Source organism: Pinus tabuliformis, chromosome 1_1 (genome assembly GCF_031772625.1).
Source record: "Pinus tabuliformis cultivar Carrire ecotype Pingquan chromosome 1_1, CPIR1, whole genome shotgun sequence".
In the NCBI taxonomy this organism is placed as follows: Eukaryota; Viridiplantae; Streptophyta; class Pinopsida; order Pinales; family Pinaceae; genus Pinus; species Pinus tabuliformis.
The window spans coordinates 799,219,316-799,240,745 of NC_142297.1; positions in this window are offsets into that span (position 1 = coordinate 799,219,316).

Genomic DNA, 21,430 nt, shown 5'->3' on the forward strand with positions numbered 1-21,430 from the left:
GAAAGAGAGGAGGAACCAGTGGAATGGAAAAAGATTTGGGAAGGTAAATGGTGGCCAAAAGTAACATATTTTGTCTGGCTGGTGTGTAGAGGGAGGATCCTGACATGGGATAATATTCAGAAAAGAGGAATGTATGGACCGTCAAGATGTTATCTTTGTAGTAAGGAAATAGAAACTCAGGAACACTTACTGAACAAATGTTTATTTACTCGGAGTCTGTGGGAAGAGATTAGGATACTATTTGGTAAAACAAACAGGGATCCAGATAACCTCAGGAATACTTTGCTTCAATGGGGAAAGGGGAATTTCCAAAGCAAAGTTGTAAGAAGGATATGGACTCTGGCAGTGGGGTTCATAATCTGGGAAATTTGGAAAGAGCGAAATCGAAGAATCTTTCAAGATAAAAGGAGTCAAGAATCGAGAATTTGGGATGTAATATGTAGATCGATCAAAGAAACGGTGCTGTCAGAAGTTTGGGAGGAAGAGGATTGGAAGCTGAACCCGGAGGAACAACGAATTGTTTCAAAACTGAATATGGATTTAACAATGATTTACCCTAATACAAAGAGGAGACCCATAAGAGGAGTGCAGAGCCCCAATCATTTTAGATTGCCCGGGGATCGACGGATCAAATTAAATTTCGATGGGGCCTCAAAGGGCAACCCCGGACAAGCAGGTCTGGGAGGCATATTCAGAGATAGCAGCGGTACTATACGGTGGATGTATGCTGAATTCGGAGGAGAAATGACGAACAACGAAGCGGAATTGTGGGCAGTACACCAGGGACTCCGAATAGCAGTTAGAAATGGTTATATGAATCTTGAAATTGAAGGAGACTCCCGGATCACGATAGATATGTTGAGAAAATTACGGGATGGTAAGCGATGGGATCATGTCGCGAAGAGTTGGCGGACAGCAGGGATAATACAGGATCTAGAAGGATTGCTGAGTAGGATCGAATATACTATTATTAATCATGTATTGAGAAATGGCAACCGCGCAGCTGATTTATTGGCTAATTGGGGAAGTGGAGGAGCGGACAGGAGAGTGGACGGTAGCTGGATGTCATTACAAGATGATCCAAGGTGGAATGAGTTAAATAATGTATTAACCCAGGATTTTAATGCAGCGACCGCACAAGAAGGGAATGAATAGTCGCCTCCTGATTATGGTAAGGAGGGATAATAGTACAGTAAATCATGATGGCTCAGAGTGTCTGCAGGCTCGCGCATATGAATTAAATGTCAAGGAGGGTAAGATTAATCAACTCAAGGGACGAATGCTCATCCCAAGAAGGAAAGGGGACAAGGTACCGAGGACGGGAGATGGATTTGTCAGACTGATAGCGATCGTTTCCACTTATGATAGCACAAATGGAATGCGGATTAATGACGAGGACAGGAAGAAAGGAAGTTTCAAGAAGCAAAGGTGGCCGAGCAGAAATAAGTTAAGATATGCATGCAGTCGAACAAATCGAAGGAGGAAACCAGTTGTGAATCAGAGCAAGGTGAGGGGGAGAGTTACGAATTTGGAGCAGACGAGGGTAGAAGAAATGGCAGAGGGTCAAGACAGAGACATAGGAAGATGGACGAGAAGCAAGGAGGCTAGTCGAGAGACAAAAGGGAAGAGCCAAGTTGAGGAGAACATGCAGAAGATTTTTCTGAATATCCCAGATGAATCAGAGGATGAGTTTGATATACGGGATTATATTTTGGAGGAGGAACCCCGATGAGCTCAGGTGGGTAAAGAAGGTAAGGGGAAGGAGTATAAGAATGAAGCAGAAGACCGGGAAGCAGACGACGAGTATCAGGAAGCTAATGAACAAGTGACGGGTGGCAGACGAGGGAGGAGAATAGGAACGCGAGGGCAGAAGAAGGAAGGTGTTAACCAGAGAGGCAGAGGGGGATCTGGCGGACGAGGAGGACGAGGGAGTAGGGGTGAAAGATCAGAGTATGAAGAAGGAACTGCGAGTGAGGTCAGGGGAAGGAAAAGAGGCAAAAAAGATATGAGGAAGAAATTGCAGGAGGCAGAAGAGGCCTATTATCAGGATACGAACCCGAATATTCGAAGAATCATTGAGCAATTAGAGGAAGAAGCCATGCAGGAGCTTTCAGATCCAGAAATGGAAGATTGGGAGCAGTATCTGCCTGACCCGGGGCATACAAGAGGGAGAATGTCCTTGTATAAACAATCTTTACATGTTTATTGGGGAATGAAGAGATTATTAGCCAAAGCAATGGAGCAGGTGGCCATGGAAATGGTTGAATTGGCTCAAGGTATCCCTGTCCTGAAAAAGGAGCTGAAAAATATCCAAGTTACTTTACTTATGCAAGATAGAAAGATGGACAAGATTATGAAGTTATTCCAAGCAAGCGGTATGGGAGTCAAGATAGAGAAAGAGGCAAACCCGGATACAAGGAATCAGTAGAAGATGGAGCTGCTGCAAGGAGGTTTTTTACTTTCAGTTTTGTTTTGATATATTAGTTTCTCATGACTCAGATAAAAATCAGTTTGAATATAGTAAGATTAGATGGGTATTTAGCATGGACAGATCGACTGGTTATATACTTTTTTTGGATGGCAGTTAAAAATTTCAGGTGGTCAAGAAACCCGGTTTCCCTTAAGGGCGGGTTGAGACCTGCTTATGTATGTACTGTTCTTTTTTTCCAGTAATAGAAACATAGAATCTCGCCTCAACTTACAAAAAAAAAAAATCATTAATTATTTTTTAATTAAATAATATTTAAAATTTTTAAATTAAATAAAAATATATTTAAATTTTTAAAAGGTATATGATAATTTTTATATATCTAATTAGTTGTATTAAGAGGTTCTTTGAGTTTAATATGGAGAAAAAGACATTTACACTTAATCAAAATAAAATAAAACAAAATTAATTTAATTTAAAATAAAATAAATAAATAAAATAAAATAAAAACATAAAATTTTCTAGTTTAATTTTTTGTATGGTATTTTTTTTAATGTAGCCTATTTGAAGGCTAATAATTAAACCAGCATAGATCTATCTTAACTCTAGATCTACCAAACGATAAGAGATCAAATCTCTTTTCACTATAAAAAAATTTACATTTCAAGAGAAAAACTTGATCCTTCTCAATGTTTGGTAGATCCATAATTAAAATAAATCTAAGTCAATATTATAACAAAAGAGTGTGTATCTATTTGAATATAATATAAGAAGTCTAAATATTTATTTTGATACAAAGTGTTAAAATAAATGGAGAATTAATATAAAAGATATTTATTATTTTATTTATATGAATTTTACAAAAATACAATTAAATATATATGAAAAATGTTATATAATATTTAAATAATTATTAAAAAATATATATTAAATTATATATATAGAGATATATACATATATATTTTACCGTCTTTCAATGCCCAAAACATATTTAACAATGTTGGGATGTAATATTTAAAAGTGTTGGGATGTGACATTTCTCTAATGTGGTGTGATGTTTTATTTTTAAAACATAGTCTAAATCTCACCGGTGGTATATAGGTGTGACACTTCAAACCTAAATTAATAAATTAGCACATAATTTACCCTCCCTCACCGGTGGTATATAGGTGTCACACTTTAAACCTAAACCCTTCCTTTTGTTTATTCATAGGATATAGAATATACTTGATTTGGTATAATGGTGATAAAGAGTCAATATGGAACCTAAATTAATAAATTAACACATAATTTACCCATTTATTTTTGTTTATTCACGAGGTAAAGAATATACTTGAGCTGCTATAATGGTGATAAACAGTGAATTAAGTATAATACTAGTTTTTTAGTAGGTGAGGTCATTTTTTATAATAAATTTGGAGATAAAATTTTAAGTAAATTCGTAATTTTGGTGTTGTTTGAAATACATTTCTAAATCTATAAATGTATTCAATGTTTTAAAAAATTCTAGATATTTGAATTTTACAAATTAAATAGCTTAAACTTAAATTTTAAAAATATTTGTCACGTTTTGGTGGAAAATTATAAAAAAAATTGCCATGAAAAAGTCATTTCATCTCTACAAACTAAGCAATTTAAACTCAAGTTTTTAAAAATCTTAGCTACATTTTGGATCAAATTAACCTAAAAAATTCCCTGGAAAAAGTCATTTTGTTTATTAGTTAGACTACGCAGTTTTTATATATAAAGATTAAACCATATATCTATATGGTGTTGGGCATGAAAATTTAGCTCTACCATAAAATCATTGTAAATTTGGAAGAATGAATGAATGAGATTTTAACGTTCACGACACTAAAAATAGTTTATGGGATCACCAACCTCTTTTGCAATTCAATCTTTTTCTTATTCAAATTGATGATGAGTTGACCCAACCTTGTAACAATCCCCTTACTGAAAAGACAATGCCAAGGGACCGATGCTAACATATTGCCATAATTGTCTCTAATGTCTTTGAAAGCATCACATTTCAAAATGAAATGTTTTTTCGATTTCGCTTCCCCAGTAGTGCAAAAAATATATGCCTGTTCTTGCCAAGCTTCTTTAGGTTTTTTCAATTGTCGTGTTTCACACCGAATTTGATGTGAATTAGTTCTTAATTGAGAAATACGAATTTTTTCTCTCCACAAAAAGCTAACTCTTTTTCAACTATCTTGTTTCACGCCGAATTGGATGTAAATTAGTTCTTAATTGAGCAATAGGAATCTTTTCTCTCCAAAGAATACTAAATCCATTGTATTTTTTTTTGTTGGAAATTACAAATAAAATTGAATTCTTAAACATATTACCTTTTCCTTCTACCCAACTCTTTTCCCTGTATACTTAAGAAACTTCTCCATAATTAATAGAAAATAATAATACGAAATAATATCAATATAAACCAATTACATTCATTAAAAAAAATCGTTAATAACATATCTCATGTCTATTCATACACATGATCATCAATTAGCTGTAGGTAGGAACTTGGTTTTTAAAAGATCCAACTTGCATTACGCCCTGGTCAAAGGATTTTTTCGGAGCAAATACTTTGTTATAATATATTATATATAGGGAAATAGAATAGTTAATTTTTTTTAGCGAGGGGTAATGAATTTGAAATATCAGGAAGAAGATTCGTATTGGCCACCCACTTAAAAATACCCCAAGTTCAAGATGCTCTAATAACTCTTTCAATATTTATTCAAATGGGCCATGACCCACGCAATTTCTATCATAAATTTAGTAAAGCATGTAACACCACACCACTATAAAAGCGGTAGGATCTACTGCAAGAGAGGACGTTATGAAACCCCACAGCGGTTAGTAAGCAAAGCATCTGCCTGTTTCCGCATTATCATAGCCTGTATCTGCCTGTATCTGCAAGCAAGACAGATTAGAAGTTAGAAGGCGGAACAATAGAGTTCTGAATCTATATACCACCTGTGATCACACATCCCGAACCTCGCCTGCCTTCATCGACTAACTGCCGCCTTACCCCTTAGAACTGACACTGATGACCCCCTTCGACCTGAGGAGATCTCGATTTATAGCCCTCTCCTTTTAGTCGAGAGTTCGTTACCTCTCCCATAGGTCGAGAGTTCGACAGGCTCACCCTCACCCTGCCGGGGGCACGATGGCGGCCTTACTCGACTTACTTACCGGGTTCAAATGATAGGGTTTGGAGAACCTTACCTTCGCAGAGCTCAGGTAAGACCTTGAAGGACCTTACCAGAATGGCCTTGCACTGTATCAAATAGGTCCGCCTATAACGTTACAGGGCCTTGCCATGCCTGCTACTTTTCGTATTCGCCTAACGACTTTGATTGATGGGCTAAAGTAGTGTAGTGGCGGAATATGGAGTTATGTTTTCTCCTTATGCTATCCCTAGTTACCGAAATGGGATAGTCAAGTAATACGTGAAATAAACACTTCTTGCCAATTACCTATGTTATAGAAACACTTCATTGCCAAGTGATCTATGGAGTTATGACTTCTTTCATGGTGGGGATAACCCTTCTTTCTAGCGCATCTCCTGCCAAGTACTTATTGAGAGCTCCAAGTCTGGGGCTTCTACCTTATTAAGCTTTCTATGACTGGATGAAGGAGTGGGTAAGGCTTCTTAGCTTCTATTCCCAACCTTATTTTCTAAGCTTACTTAGATGAATGAGAGGGTGTATGAAACTTCCAACTACCTTGCCTGATGCAGACAAGCGGCTTCGCCCTTACCTTACCATTGATTTCTACCCTACTATTGGTTGTCGGTAGTTTCAAGCAAATTTGTATTAAAGTACCGAAATAAGAAGAAAATAATAATATATAATTCATAATAATATGCCCATACATTCATGCATAATTACATATATAAGAATATATGAGAATATATATCTATATATATATATCTACTTATAATCGATTCTATAAAAGAGATAGAGGCAGCCAACCCGGCCGGGGATAGGCCACAGTGCGGAGGGCATTTGCGTGCGTTTTCTCGCCACTTTGGCCACCCGTTGGAGTGTTGAAACATTTGGGTCCCGTTGCTGACATTTTTTCCCATACAACTTGGTCGAGGCCCAAAATTGCCACATTCCTCAAAGTCCCCGTTTTCTCTGATGGATATCAAAGTGATCGGACCAAGATATTATATATGGTCCACCACCATTCTGAAATGGCCACCCTCCTAAGAACTATTTCCTCCCTCACACTAGTCTCCGAGTAACCCCCATCTTGTAGTCTCTCTACATTCCACAACCTACTAGCACCATACGAACCCACTCCCCATGGTGTAGCAAAATTCATCTACCAAGTTTCATGGAGTAAATGGCAGCAATCCCTCACCATCGGAATAGTGAGTGACCCCTATAAAGGAGTAGGGGCGATGGCGGCCTTAACAGTCGAGCCGATGGCGGCCTTATTAGTCGAGCGTGCTACGCACCCTGCCGGTCCTCACCATATGAATAGTGAGTGACTCCGTCCCTGTGAGTTTGTATCAGTGGCTGAAGAGACTTGCAGAATACCCTGAGTATAGGGCCCAACAAGAGAGGACTATTCAATGGACTTGGACTGTTTCGAACCTTGCTACATTGCAACAGGTAGATCATCAAATCACGTGAGCTATAGATTTTGAGGTAGAGAATATTGTGGATGCATTCATTCATTATATACGTAATTACGTCATTCGAGATATGTCATTTTGCGCATCCCCAAAGGGCCAAATTAGGCTATTTCTTAGGTCTACGCAGGTTCCCCAGCTTGGGCGTGTCAAGTAGCCGTAAAACACACGCAAATGTTCAATTTACTTATTGGGGGAGTAAGGAAATTGGATGCGACCAATGACTGTAGACACAGGTAATAAACAGGTCATGCATGAACAGGTAATAAACGTTATCAACAGGGTTTCAATAGGGCTTTAAGTAGGCAATAGTAGGCGTTCAAGCGGGTAGGCAAGAGTAGGCGAGTAAAGAGTAGGCTTGAAATAGGGCTTTCAATAGTTCAATAGGGCTTTGACAAAGGTGAGTGACTTATCATTGGTCTCAGTCTTTCCTTGGTGAGTAGGGCTTTGACAATGGTTCAAGAGGCAGCCTCACAACCGTGCCGTTCCCCAAGCAGCCTACACAGTGTCGTTCCCCGTTCCTTTCCCCAAAGAGAATTAGCAATGGGTTCGACTTGGGCCTCGCCCTTGAGAGCCTCATGGTTTTCCTTCCAATCAATCAAAGAGAATTAGTTGTATGGGTCTACTTATTTGTTATCTCATTGTCCTGCTTCTTTTTTATATAAATGAATGTATACAAGTTGGCAAGCCTCCTCACTCATCAGCTCATAAATAAGCTCTACTCACTAATCAGTTCAGAAAGTAGGATCACTAATCAGCTCAGAAAGTAAGCTCACTAATCAGTTCAGAAAGTTCCCGCACCATAAAGTGTAGACATACCAGTTACTTAGAATTGAGGGAAGTAGTGAGTGATAGGCGGGTTAAAGCGTTACTATACCGCTAACTAGTAAGCGTGACATCGTCGGCAAGCCTCCTCGCCCTCCTTCTGTCAGGCTTCGTAGTTCCTTGCCCTAAAAGGACAAGCAACTTGCGTTCCTCCTCTCCTTATCAGTCGAGCCCCTGTCGGTCCTCTCCTTATCAGTCGAGCCCCTGTCGGTCCTCTCCTTATCAGTCGAGCCCCCTCCGGGTCCTCTCCTTATCAGTCGAGCCCCCTCCGGGTCCTCTCCTTATCAGTCGAGCCCCCTCCGGGTCCTCTCCTTATCAGTCGAGCCCCCTCCGGGTCCTCTCCTTATCAGTCGAGCCCCCTTGTTCCTCTCCTTATCAGTCGAGCCCCCTTGTTCCTCTCCTTATCAGTCGAGCCCCCTTGTTCCTCTCCTTATCAGTCGAGCCCCTGTTCCTCTCCTTATCAGTCGAGCCCCCTTGTTCCTCTCCTTATCAGTCGAGCCCCTGTCGGTCCTCTCCTTATCAGTCGAGCCCCTGTCGGTCCTCTCCTTATCAGTCGAGCCCCTGTCGGTCCTCTCCTTATCAGTCGAGCCCCTGTCGGTCCTCTCCTTATCAGTCGAGCCCCTGTCGGTCCTCTCCTTATCAGTCGAGCCCCTGTCGGTCCTCTCCTTATCAGTCGAGCCCCTGTCGGTCCTCAGACCAGCTATGACTATTATCACGCGTGCACACACACATACACGCACGCACACCCATGCTACTTCGTTATCTCCTTGGATTGATCGATCGATCAATCAGTTTCATTTGTTAGTAACTTGGGATACATCTCCTTTCTATCTCTGGTCTGTTGATAACATGGGGCCTTCTATCCCCGGTATTCGTTGATGTTATTATCCTTCTCCTCTCTAGCGATTACCCCCTAGCAATGAAAAAGGTACTTCTCTTCACTCTGGTCTGGTGGCAACTTGGACTGGTGGAGTTAGGTGAATTGTGCTAAGTCTCACCTCACGCTGGGGGCTACACCTATTCCCCCCTTGACTGGAACTGCCTGACTAGCATGAATGACTATGTGTATGGCGTATGATCTTTGAATGGTGAATCAACGTATGTAAGCATCGTCATAGCATCCAGTCGAGGTAGAAACCCTCACCATATGAATAGTGAGTGACCCCTAAGTAATATGGGGCCCTGTAGTGAGTCAGTCATTCCGGGAGTCAGTCGAACTTGAGATAGGCCTGGACAACGACGATAATGTGTCTGTGGCCCGGTCACTTCCAGCATTAGTCCGTGAATAGACATTAGTTACATTTGCATGAGTACTGGGATAGCCTTCATACGTCCTTCCTTCTTGCCCTTACCGAGACGGAACACACGTTCCTACCTCATGCACACAGTGCAGACTTACTGCCAGACATAGTAGCCTCTGTCAGAGACAGAGAGAATATGCCTCTGGGACCAATTGATTGAAACCTGGATCAATTGTATAATCACCTGGATTGAGCCTTGGATGAAGGTACAGGCCTCTAGTGAATAACCACCTGTAAGCATAAACTTTCAGAAAGGATATGTTTCATTAATAGAAAAGCCATTTCGTCGTTTTGATTAGAATTCTTTGGCTCTTCAAAAGTAGCAATTTTTTAGTTACCAAATAATGTGGAATGAGGCCGTGTAGCCCACCTAGCTAAAGTATATGAGTTGTTGAGTAGCAACACCAAAACCTTCTAAAGCCCAAACTTCCATTTCTTCTATTCGTTGCCCCCCTCGTTTGGATTTTCCTCTAAGAGGTTGTTGTGTAACCCGTGCATAAGGTCCACTCGAACGTGCATGTATTTTCTCATCAACTTGATGACTCAATTTCGACATATAAGCTTTTCCTATTGTAACAGGTTGTTCAAAAACATCTCCTGTTCTTCCATCAATTAATCTATGTTTTCCAAGATGATCTGGTTCAAATACCCATGGATTAGCTGTTTGCTCACTAGCTTTGTAAAGTTTAGGAAACACTAGTTTTCTCGAAGCTTCTCACTCGTATTTTTCGTCAAAAGGTGTTATTCTATAATGTTTGTTCATCGGGTTTCCTGCTAAACCGGGCAAACATTCAAAGATCTGTCCTACATTCATTCGTGAAGGTACCCCTAATGGATTCAATACCATATCAACTGGTATTCCATTTTGCAAATAGGGCATATCTTGTCTGGGAAAAACTATTGAAATAATACCTTTATTACCATGCCTTCCAGCTACTTTATCACCCACTTGTATCTTACGTAGGATCGAAGTGAATACTAGGTATAGTAACATCGATACAATAGCTTTACACACTATACTATCTACTATGTTTCCCTATTAAATAAAGCTATATATCACTAAGAGCTTGTACAGGTGTAATTGGCTAAGTACTGGTATAAGTGAAAGGTCATTTCAATATGGGGGTCCAACCTGCCTGCCATTGATGTAGGTATTCCCCTAGACAACAATTGCGATTTCAGATTAAAGCGCTGAAACGAGTAGCTGGAAAACCGAAGTAGTTAGCGAGCCCTTTCTCATTATAAAAGCAGAGTTAGAGGCCTTCTCACAACTACCGATCCCGCCCATCTCGATGGCATTAAGTTTGCGACTAAAAAGAAATTGGTGTTACTATTATAAAAAGCAACGCCCCTATTATTACGATTGTTGCCCCTTTTATAATAATAGGGCAGCCCAAAAAGAGTAGAGGGAGAAACAGATAGCTACTATTTACACCAAAGCGAATGGATATCGGGATGGATTGGAGAGCATACAGGTCAAAAATGGATGGTTTAGGCGAGGAGTATCTACCAAGAAGCCCCTGGCGAAATCGTTCTACTAGCACATTCGCGAAGCAGAAGCCTATACTTTGAAAACAGGCTATTCAGGAACATCTCGAACGGGGCCCTTATTTTCATAGTCGGGGTAATAATAGTCAGGAGTTCGAAGCAGGTGTAACGGCCACCAGATATCCAAGTGGGAGCTGAGAGAGAGGGCAGAAGTTCTGGCGAATAGCACTTTGTTCCGGGTTTGACTGATTCATAACTGGGCGATAACTAAAGAATTGGAAATATTGGGTGAGGATGCTACTTCCACTCTAGCTGCTGCTGATGAAGCCAGCTCCTCCTACTCGAAAGATCTGCTCGATCGAGCGGCCTCTGTTCGCCTAACCTATGCCTTTGCGGGATGCTGGCCACTTCCAATGGATATGGATCGGTCAGCTGCTGTGGATAAAAAGAAAAAGAGATCGAAGAAGCAAGCATACCTCTGCCGAGTGGCTCGGCTCCGAACGAGCGGGATAAGACCTTATATGGGAGAGGCCAGCGCCGAGTGCCTTTCTACATCTGAAGTTGCTTCTTTTGTTCGGAAGAATAAGACTCTTCTTCTTCATTGGAAAACGTCTCTATTATTAGAAATTGTCTTTCCTCATATCGAAGGAAAGGCGCCGCGGTCTCGAGCCCGCCGCGGCTACGACGTCTGTTGGTGGAGATGTCGAAGAAGTATGGGAGGGTGCCCGTGTGGCATCAGTAGGATCGGATACCTACTTAAAACAAAAACAAAAACACCTCGCTTCGGCTTCCCCATGAGTTGAAGGTCTTACTCAAAGATATCCATATAAATGGATGGGAAGGCGGACGATACTCGATCAGGGGTGCTCCAAGATGTCTATCCGTCGCTGGTAACTGCATCGTGAAGCGTCCCTAGTGGGAAGGGTTTAGTGCGTCCTGAAATGGATGTACTAGCTTGAGGAGTTTAAGTCGTGTAAGTCATAGATGGGGAAGGTTCACTCCGGGCGACCTTGATAGAATAAAGAGAAAAAAGTAAGGCCCAGAAGTGGAATATGGCTAGAATAGGATCAATTAGAAATTCGATGTCTTAAGACTGCTGCTGGTATTTTCACGAGGACCCTTTAGGGGGCTCGACTGATAAGGAGAGGAAGTGAAGCGGGCGGGAAACCTAGTTGCTGCTTGTTATTATTCTCTATATTTTGGTACTACCTACAAATACCCGGTCCTAACCAATAGACAGAGCGGGATTATCAGTGACGACGGAGATTCTTTTCTGATTTCATTATCAAACTTACTGCCTGCCTGATATTAGCTAATGATAGCTATCACCTGCCTTCATATTGATGATTGATCCGTTAGCCTGCTGCCTGATCTCTTTCCACCTACAGATATATTCTCTCTCCCTCCTCAACCTTTCAACACCTGTTCGATTCACACACGGCTGATCCCAATAAGCTAGAGTATGCTCACGGGTATCTATTCAACCTGTTCTCTCATCACCCAATTAGTCATCCAGTCAAGCTAACTGCTGCTTAGAAATATTATCGCCTAACTTAGATCTATCTCTCCCCTTCGATCGAACTTGAGACCTTCCGCCGATCCTTTAATCTGACACTCACTGCCTTCATCGAACTTTCAACCGAACCGGAGACCCGATTGATACCTCTCTTGCTAACTGCCTTCGAACTTATATCTCTCTGCCTTATATGCCTGCCCTCTCCCGATTGATACACGGATAGATCGGCTGGGACTTACGAAAGCTGAATGTACGGAACACAGTGACTAACTGGAATGGACAACAGAGAAATGGACGGAACACAAAAGGGACTGGAATAGAATGACGAAAGCTGAATGTATAGAACAATAGTTCCTACCTCAACTGGATAGAAGGAATTAAGAATCGTTATATACGTTGATTCACAATTCGAGGATCATATGCTACAGATAAGCGGCTACGATTCATTCCAAAACTTTAAGCCAAGTCATATCCACCAAGTCCCCCAGTACGCCTAAGGAACCTGAGAAGGAAAGTAAGTAGTCGCACAGTTCACCCACGTAAGGAAAATACCAAGCGGGAGGAGGGGGAGGGAGTGTGAACCTAAAACATCTAGAACATATCTAAGATATGAAAGAATTAAGGATACCTACAAAAAGGACTGATCCGATCCATAATGATACACCCAAAAATACAACATTTTTGCTACTTGACCAACCATCGGGAGAGGCAAGTGCAACAGGTACACCAATCACTAGTAAAAATGAAATAGCAATTAATGCAAACACAGCCGATTGGAAAGCAATAGTCATGGTTGTGATCTTACAAGCTCCCAACAAATTGAATAGACTATACCATTCGATCCCCAATTTTCAATTCTGATCAAATGCACTATGGAAAGGATTTGACCATAAATTGATCCTGCTCGTGAATCTAGATTTGGTTATAGTGAATTGGTGTTTCCGGACTAACTGTGCAATGTTCGGTGCCCAGGGTGGGATGGTTCAACCGGTGATTCGGTTGGCCCTTAGGGAAAGACTGATCTAGCTCCTCCTAAAACTCCCTAACATGTCCTATATTGAATGGACTTTGCAACTAAACGTTGACTCTGCTCCTCTCCTCATTGTTTATCAACATAAGTTGGATCTATAACCATATATTATGTTGTACGAGATCTAGCAGCACTGGCCGATGAAGCCTTAATACTTAGTATTACCCGAAATAAATCAGTTATAGACACTAATACAATTCGATCCGCTATTTATAAGCAAATTTTTCATTTACAATCTATGGATAATCAGGTTGGATCCAGTCAAAATGACGAAAGAATTATCTACAAAGTAGGAAAGGCTTTTATACAAAATACGCTTAGAAGAAATTCTCCCATGAATCCTCTATCTACAAAAAAGGAATTATGGAAGAAAAGGTTTTGTTATTTGTCCGAATGGTATTTAGAACCTTCGATTGCCGAAACAACTATGAAGGAATTGACCATACTTCCCCATATTTTGGGTTGCTTGGATACTTGGTTACCGGTTCTACAAAACAGACTCATTTGACATTCTTTCCTAATCAAATTGCTCGCTTTGCGGGGACAAAGAATTTCGGAGCACGAAATCTATTTTATCTTAACTGCACTATACCCTTTCAGATAGTTTCCCTATGATTGACAGGTTTTGACCCACTCGATTCAGGTGTTTATCCCAGTGTTGATTCGATGCTTAGCTTGATTTTCTACTTGAATATATCTAATTACCCATCCAGCGAGGGATAATCTGTCGTACCCGTTCTCCACCCTCCAACACTCTACCTCGACCTCTAACTCACTTAACGCTACCGGAACATTTGAATCTCCTACCTGGGGGGGGGGCTGGACTGCACGGTTGGGCTTATCAGACTGGGCTGATCAGACTGGGGGCTACTCGGTTGGGATTGGATACTCAGATACTCAACTTGGATACTCAAACGCTTGGCTATTTGCTAATCAGATTGGCTAATCAACTGCGGCTGCTGCACTACTATTCAACTTGGCTTGGTTTGCTATCTCGACTGGGCTGGATACAGTCAGTGCAGCTAGAAGCTATGGTTTGTGCAGCTATAAAACTATGCTTGGTGCCAAGTAGTCAGTGCCAAGTACTCATTGACAGTCATCATAGATAATCTGACTATACATCTGAGGACATCTCAGCAGTTTTGGTGAAGGCTATCACTTAGTTCAGGTTCTATGGTGATCGTAATACTTAGTTCATACTCTTACTACGTTAGGGCTCACGTTACAATTACCTTCCGTTTAGACCCTCCTCTCAGAGCAGGTATAAGACCTGGACCAGAACCTATAAGTAAGGGTGGAACCTATAAGGGGCGAACCTAACCTCCATTAGTAGCAATGTAAATAGCCAAGCCATAAAAAAAGCTTACTTGTTTCTTTCTTATGATCTCATTGAAAGAGAGGTGGGCAATGAATGACTGTCCCACGCTGGACGCTGGAATGACTGGCCTATAGACGCTAGACGCTGGATGAACCTTCTTACAAAATGACCATTAACTCATGTTCCCTGCAAAAGAGTTTCCCTGCTAAATAGTAGAAAGCGTCCTTAACTCCTTGCACTAGGAAGCGCAAGCCCCTCCGGGTCCTTAACTCCTTTATTTTCCCAGCTTATAAGGACCAACTATAACAACCAACACTTGGACTTGAACCGCTGGCACAACACAGGCTAAATATCTTCCCAGCTTTCTAGATCCTCTTTATGTGTGACCCACCATCAGGAGGGTGTGGACCTCAGGGTCACATCCAGTGCAGGCCTCCCGGGGATGGAGGCCTCAATATATCCAAAATAGCAGAAGAGAAACCCTAACTCTTTTTTTGCTACCCCATGTCCCTGCCTGGGTGGCAACATGGGGAGGCAAATGGGAGATGGGATTCTATCAACTTGTTCCGACCTGGGATGATAAGCTCATGGTTTCACTTCACTGTCGAGACCCGAAAGAATAATTCCATCTACGAGCTTTACTCAGATGTGAGTCCTTCCGGAAGCAGTGTCAAACGAAGAAGCCCAAAAAGCATTAGCTCTCCCTGAAAAGGAGGTGATCCAGCCGCACCTTCCAGTACGGCTACCTTGTTACGACTTCACTCCAGTCACTAGCCCAGCCTTCGGCATCCCCCTCCTTGCGGTTAAGGTAACGACTTTGGGTATGGCCAGCTCCCATAGTGTGACGGGCGGTGTGTACAAGGCCCGGGAACGGATTCACCGCCGTATGGCTGACCGGTGATTACTAGCGATTCCGGCTTCATGCAGGCGAGTTGCAGCTTGCAATCCAAACTGAGGCCGGGTTTTTGAGGTTAGCTTGCCTTCGCGGGGTCGCGACCCTTTGTACCGGTCATTGTAGCACGTGTGTCGCCCAGGGCGTAAGGGGCATGATGACTTGACGTCATCCTCGCCTTCCTCCGGCTTATCACCGGCAGTATGTTCAGGGTTCCAAACTAAATGCTGGCAACTAAACACGAGGGTTGCGCTCGTTGCGGGACTTAACCCAACACCTTACGGCACGAGCTGACGACAGCCATGCACCACCTGTGTCCGCGTTCCCGAAGGCACTCCTCTCTTTTGGGAGGATTCACGGCATGTCAAGCCCTGGTAAGGGTCATTCTGGTCTTTTGATAGCTCGATCTACCTTGTGGCTATTATATATGTCATTACGCTTTAAGGCTCAACCATCCGTACGGGGAGAAGAAAGACTAGTTCGTGTCTCCTTGCACTAGGACCCTTTAGGGGGCTCGACTGATAAGGAGAGGAGGTGATTATTTATATATGATGTTATTTCTTTTTACAAGTTATAGATTTATAAGCGTTATATTTGGATCTTCGAACGAAGCCGAGCCGCTTTATTAGATATAGCTGGCCTTATATATTTATTTCGTGACACCACTGGATGAAGGCACTCAGCCAAAGGCGGAGGAAATTATGAAATGAATTTAGTTCTAGGTTAGCTTTACTTAAAATGGTACTGACTAAATCACAAATTAGGCCAGCTCATTAGGCTTTTGGGGAAGGGCCAGCGTCTAACTAAACAAGAACCCATTGACTCGTATATAATAGAGTCAGGCAAGAGTGATCAATAGAGTTCATAAGCAAGCGACCGGATATCTCCCAACCCAACCTACAATATCCACTTCTACCACATAGACCTAGAAAAGGGTAATGAGAATGGTTGGGACAACAAACATCCATCTCGTTTGTACTTCGGATACCCTTATAATGGAACCATCGGAGATTGTTGAAGTGATTAATCCCCGGAGAATACAGGGCGTTAAGAACAAAGAAATTGTTAGAGGTTCCATTCCTAGTAGTAAGATCCTTGGTATTTGGAAAAGAATCTTTGCAAGAAGGATGGCTAGAGATTCATTGGAAATACACTAGCCCCTGTTAATTCATAATATTGGGTCAGAATCTTTTTTTTTTTTTTTTCAATTCCACGGATGACTCCCCATATTACCTACTGTAAAGAAAGGAGGAGCCGTATGAGGTGGGAATCTCATGTACGGTTTTGAAGCGGAGATCATTTCAATGGAATGAACGACCGTAACGAATGTCAGCTCAATCGGAAGGAGCCAACCAATTCACCCGAGATAAGAGATACCAAAACACCAAGATATGATACCACATCGCATTATATATGTAGATTTACAATTTGAGAGGAGCTTAGTAAATAAATATAGGAAATTAGAGGAGCTTAGGAAATCGATGTTGAGTAGTTAGTTGGCGGAGCTGGAGTCTTCCCCTAAGAGCCAACCAATCGATGAAGAGTTTTAAGAGGAGGATTACCCGAAGAGCACCAATTTCTTTTAGGTTTAGTGGGGACCCTCGCTGCTTCTTGATAGACTGATTGATAGCAGGCGAAAGGGCGGCTGGCTTGCGAGGAGGCGGTTATATAACCCGAGCGAGGAAAGACCAATTCGTGACGCTACAACCTGTGATAGACCCCGAGATTATGATTCGCAAGACAAGTGCTACGAACCGCCGCAATGGGATCTTATCAATTTAGTAGACCCCGATCTCGATTGCAAACTGGAGACGATGAACTTTACAGCGGGCTTCCTGCTTGCTGGGAGAAGAAAAGAAACGCGATTGCTTGCTTTGGTTATGGGACTGCTTAGTTAGCCACTTATAATTAAGTTTCAGAGCCAGATAGCAGCCTTGCAAGAGCAGATCATGGAGCTGACAAAAGCCAAAGTAGGTAGAGAACAGGTGTAATGTACCACCTACATGACTGAGGTTAAGCTTTCCACATAATTCCCTCTAAGTAGCCAGTAATGTATATTTCCTCACCATATGAATAGTGAGTCCCTACCGGGCCTGACCCTGGCCTGACCCTGGCCTTCCTTGAAGTGGTAATTTCACTAGTGAAAGGGGGAAGCAAGGTACGAGCCTAAAGATCAGACGCTAGGAGATTGAGGGTAAACTTGTTCGAGGTAGGGCTGGACTCGTTCCTATCGAAATTATCATGCGATAACCCGAGCTGGCTTGCCCTGCAATCTCCCCACGCGCATAACTAGGGGTATGGAACCTGCCTTGCCATCGGACCAAACACCTTAGAACCCAAACCGCGAACCTGAGGACCTCACTTCTGAGGACCGGAGGGGCTCGACCATAAGCCCCCCCACCCAATAAGTAAATTGAAACTTTACACCCGAAGAAAGAGCCAAATCGACAACCCCTATAATCATATGTGAAATCCGGCTACCTTAGTTAGTTGGCATAATTACGTATATAAAGAATTATAATTACATATATAAAGAATGACCAGCAGCCACTTACTTCTTTCTTTGGTCGAGCGTCTATTAATTGTCCACAGCCATTATATATATTCGGGAGCCTACGTTCCAGCCGTTGTAGGAGTAGCCAATGTCCCCAGCGATGAATCAGGTTGTCCCCAGCCATTCTGTGGGAACAACTGTCCGCATCCATTCGTAGGGGTAGCATGCCCTATAATTAAGCTTACCAGTGTGTCATGGAGGTTACTAAAGTAACTAACGCTTGTCTTTCCTGCCTGGCCTGAAGTAAGAGCTTTTCTCCGCCGGGTTGGCAGCTATAGATCACTTACCAGGTGAAAAATAGCTTAGAAGGTAAGGGCCTGAGCTACGCACGCCAAGGAAAGGGAGAACCTGACCAAGCAGAGCTACGGCACCTTCTTGACCACTTTCTTAATGGGGTGGGGGGCCTGCCTAGTGAGTGAAGGTTGGAAAGCAATAGGTTTATATTATATCAACCCAGGCATTCTATCCCATCCAGGACAAGGGCATCTCTAATCCCTTCAAAACAAGGTATATTCCCACCAAACTCACCACCACCAATAGCAAAGGAACCTACTAAGGCATCAGAAGCAAGGGCAGGTACAATCAATACCAATTCTTTATTTGGGTAATTAAGCCCCTTGAAATGGTTCTTCAGTTGGTTATGCATATGCACCAGTTCAGGTACCACGAAGTGAGCTTTATACAATGAGAATATCTATAAGAGATAGAACCTAGGAGGATCTTGAATAAGAATATTTTCAATAAGATTTCTTTTCCCTTCTTCCTTTTCATCAAAGTAAGTGGTAAGAAAGCCCTGTTAGTCAGGCCTTTCTATTAGATATCAGATTCTCCTTGCCCGATGCGGACAAGCGGGTCAACCTCCCTTCTTCCTTTATTTTCGATTCAGGTGCCCACTAGCAAAAGGTGCTAGGAATTGCGGACTTGATGTTGAAGGCAGAAGGTTGGGTTTTTCTGGGCTGGTGGTCTAGGCTTCTGGCTTAAGGCTCCTTACTCGTGTGGCTCTTGGTTGTTCGATAAAGACCTAGGGACGTTCACCTCAAGCACACAGTGGAACCTGAAGAGAGAGGTTCGTAACACAGCGAATCCACGGTTAGTTACACCTGATTCAGTTCCACACCTAACTGCTTGCTGATCGATATCTCTTGTGCCTTACTGATATCTCGATTGATACCCGGATCTCTCTTTCGACCTTACAACGATGAACTTCATGGGGCTGGCTTCCTTCCTTGTCTTAAGCAGGGGAGAAATTAGCAGGGGAGAAATCGTTTCAATTGGCAGTAAGTGAAACTCCTATTATCTACTGAGCTAAGTCAGGTAAGCTAAGTCTAGAAGTATAAGTGGATAAACAAATCATTATATTAATAATCCAATTTGTCTTTTCTAATTATTAGATCGATTTTTAAAAGTCTTTTAATGATGCAAAGTCTTTCTGCTCATTTAAAAGATCAAACTTGTATTAGGCGTTGGTCAAACGAGTGCCTTACAACAAGAACTTTGTTATATTAATAATACAGATTATATATATGGAAATGGAATAGTTACTTTTTTTATATCGAGGGTGTTTTTAAAGCCAGGGACATAATATAGTGGTGAATTAAACGAGATGTTGTCATTAAGAGTTAAATTGAAAAATAATAAAAATTAGAAAATAATAAGATTAAATTTAATTGGTTTTTATTATAATTTTTTTAATTATAACAAGTATAAGATATTAAAATTAATTAAAATAATAATTATTTATATTTAGAATTATAATATTTTAGAATTTACTTTTAAAACTTATATATATATATATATATATATATATATATATATATATATATATATATATATAAATTATGATTATCAATTTCAAGAAGGACACTTACGCTAATTTTATGTATGACAATAGTAACTTGGAGGAAGTGTCTTCCTACAAGTACCTAGGAATTGATATTCATCACAAGCTCAATTAGAACTATAGCATTGAGAAAATGATTAATGGGGGATGGAAAGCTTATTTTGATCTTGAAAATAATTGTAAAACATCAAACCTGGTAATGTAGGATAGAAAGAAGTTCCTCTTTGAAACTTTACTCACTCCGGTTATCTTATATGGATGTGAGGTTTGGGGTTGTAGCATCTCTAGAGAACCCTAGAGAAAGATTGAGAAAATCCAGAAGCGTTTTATAACGTATAACCTCAAAATTAAAAGCAACACACCCTATCCTATTCTCCTTATAGAAGTGGGTATTTTCCCTATTGAGAGCCTAGCTATGACTAGGCTTTTGTTGTACAAGCAAAAACTCAATAACATAAGTGACCATAGTCTTCCTAAGCTAGCTTTAAATTCCAGCCAAAACCACCTAAGGCTCAAACGAGGTTGGTATAAAGACGTTAGGGCTTGGTTAAACCATTAGGAGATCGACGCGAATGTTGCATTGCAAAACATTAATAACATTAAAAATATTGTTACTTCTAAGTTCAAAGAAAAAATGTGGTGTGAGAAAGATTTAGTAGCTAAAAGAAAATTAAGATATTATAAGGAGGTCATCAACCCCACCCTAGAAGATCAAAAGTATCTTTCTATTTTAACTAGCTCAAAGAAGAAAATTAATATAGCCAAGATTAGAACGAAATCTCATGAGCTCCATGGTGAAAAGGGTCGTTGGGTAGTTTCTAAAACACCATGGATGGAAAGGTTCTGCCATCTCTGTAAGAATACGAACATCGAGGATGAAAATAACTTCCTCTTAGAGTGCCCCGCGTACAACCACATTAGATCTCAGTGTCAAAATATTTGTTGCAATAGTGACCTTCCTAGCCTTTTACATTGTCAAAATTACAGTGAGCTCGGGAGGCTTCTCTCCAAGATTTTTTAGCATAGGAATAAAATCTTAAATCAAACTAAATAATTTGTTTCTTTAGGTCTGATTGACCAAAATTTGGTCTCAGTGGATGTTAACCACCATCATCATATATATATAATTTATGCTTATAATTAAGTTTAATTAATAACCTATAAAAACTACATTTTTTCCTTACCATGTGCCTAGCACCTCAATCATAGGCATGTAGGTTTTTTAAATATTTTAATGATGCAAACTCTTTCTTGTTTTAAGAGGCAAATCATTATATTAATAATCTAAGTTGTCTTTTATAATCATTATATAAATTTTTTAAGTGTTTTAATGATAAAAAGTTTTTTAAGTTTTTTAAAAGATCCCACTTGTATTACGCTTTGGTTAAACAACAAATATTTTGTTATATTAATAATATATTTCTTTTATAGGAAAGGAAATGGAAGAGTTATCTATATCTATATCTATATATATATATTATATTATATTATATTATATGGAGGGGTGTTTTTAGAGTGAGGGAGATATTATAATGGTGAATTAAACGAGATGTTGTTATTAAGGGTTATATGTATATGTTGTGGGTT